Source organism: Orycteropus afer, unplaced genomic scaffold, assembly GCF_000298275.1.
Source record: "Orycteropus afer afer isolate SDZICR_OR568_19922 unplaced genomic scaffold, OryAfe1.0 scaffold00002, whole genome shotgun sequence".
Taxonomy (NCBI): domain Eukaryota; kingdom Metazoa; phylum Chordata; class Mammalia; order Tubulidentata; family Orycteropodidae; genus Orycteropus; species Orycteropus afer.
In genome coordinates, this window is record NW_006921589.1 from 33154826 (window position 1) to 33157197 (window position 2372).

Here is a 2372-nt window from a genome sequence, read left to right on the forward strand (position 1 = left end):
TGATTACCAGTCTCATCATGGGGAATACTACATCCAGCTGCCCAGCCACTCAACCAGGCCTAGCCAAGTTGACATACAAATATAACCATCACAAGGTGTAATCCACACTGCAGACCATAGTCTTCAATTTTCATCAGTAAGTGCTTCAAGTCATCCTCACTTTCAGCAAGTAAAGTTGTGTCATCAGCATATCACAGGTTATTAATGAGTCTTCCCCCAATCCTGATGCCATGTTCTTCTTCATGTAGTCCAGATTCTCAGATTATTTGCTTAGCATACAGATTGAAAAGTGATAGTGAAAAGACACAACTCTGACACACTCCCTTTTTCATTTTAAACTATGCAGTGTCCTTTTGTTCTGTTTGAATGACTGCCTCCTGGTCTATGTACAGATTCCTCATAAGTACAATTAAGTGTTCTGGAATTCCCATTCTTCTCAATGTTATCCATAATTTGTCGTGATCCACACAGTCAAATGCCTTTGCGTAGTCAATAAAACATAAGTAAACATCTTTCTGGTATTCTTTGCTTTCAGCCAAGATCCATCTGGCATCAGCAATGATATCCCTTGTTCCATATCCTCTTGTGAATCCAGCTTGCATTTCTGGAAGTTCTCTGTCAATATACTGTTGCAATCATTTCTGAATTATCTTCAGTGAGATTTTACTTATATGTGATATTAATGATATTGTTCAATAATTTCCACATTCTGTGGGATCACCTTTCTTTGAAATGGGTACAAATATGGATCTTTTTCAGTCAGTTGGCCAGGTACCTGTTTTTCAAATCTCTTGGCATAGCTGAGTGAGTGCCCCCAGTGCAGCATCTGTTTGTTGAAACATTTCAATGGGTATTCTGTCAATTCCTGGAGCCTTGTTTTTCGCCACTTCCTTCAGTGCAGCTTCAACTTCTTCCTTCAACACCACTGGTTCTTGCTCATATGCTACCTCCTGAAATGGATGAACATTGACCAATTCTTTTTGGTCGTGACTATATATTCCTTCCATCTTCTTTTGATGTTTCCCGCATCATTCAATATACTGCCTATAGAATCTTTCCATATTGCAACTCAAGGCTTAAATTTTTTCTTCAGTTCTTTCAGCTTGAGAAATGGTGAGCGTGTTCTTCCTTTTGGCTTTCCAACTCAATGTCTTTGCACATTTCATTATAATAATTGGCTTTGTCTTCTTGAGCTCCCCTTTGAAATCTTCTGTTCAGCTCTTTAATCTTGTCATTTCTTACATTTGCTCATATACATGATTTTTAAAAAAGAAGCACAGTAATGGATAATTTTTTTTTTTTTTTAATTCTATGAACCATTTTGTTATTTAGCTGAAAGGTGACCTCCAGGAGTGATTTCAGTTCAAAGTTTATAGGGTATCTCATGGTGATAGTCTCAGGAGTTTCTTCTAGTCTCAACCACTATAGTGAGTGTGGCTTTTTTTTTATTAAAGAATTTAAATTTTGTTCTCCTCCCCACACCCCTAGTTCTATCCAGGACCATCTATCATATCCCTGGTCAGAACAGTTGGTAGTGGTCACCATGCACATCTAGCTTTTCTGGTCTCAGGAAAGATGTCATGTTTTGTGTAGAGCATTAGTCCTGAGACTAGTTTCTTTGAGTTTTTGGTTTCTTTCTTTCTCTTTTTCTCTGGACAAGTAGAGACCAATAGTAGTTGTATTTTAGAAGGTTCCTTGCAAGCTTTTAATACCCCAGATGCTACTCATCCAACTAGGATGTAGAACAAAAACTTTATGAACTATATTATGCCAATTAATGGCGTTTTCTTGTGCAGTTGGTCCCAAGCCTTGAAACAAATCTCTTGAGTTATCACATTCTTTTATATATTCCTTGTATTATAGATGTAAAATCTTTTATCTCTGATATTTTTCATTTGGAATAAATTTTCCTTTGGGTTCTATATACACATACTCCTCACTCATTGACTATTTTATTATCTGACATTTTGCAATTACAACAAGATTAAAAAAAATGAACCCATATTAATGCATATTAATGACATAGGTCTAGCAGTAGTAAATGTCAAGGGGCAAGGTAAGGATAAGTCTGGCTTTGATAAGTCTTGGCTGGGTCATGTTTCTCAGTGGTTTGGCAGTTATGTAATGATGTGATTTGGCACTTATGTAATGATGTAGTCATCCTCCATTTTTGGATAACACCAATTTTCACATAACACCCTGGTCTTTGGAACCTAATCATGTCAATAAGTGAGGTGTGGGTATTTCTTATTGGTCTATTCATTTTGTCTCTTTGCAAGTTGAGACTTCATTCAAAAGTTCGGTGATACTAAAACTGACTGGAAGCTCAACCTGCAGGGGTATGGCTAAACAGCTAGTAGGTATCATGCTGC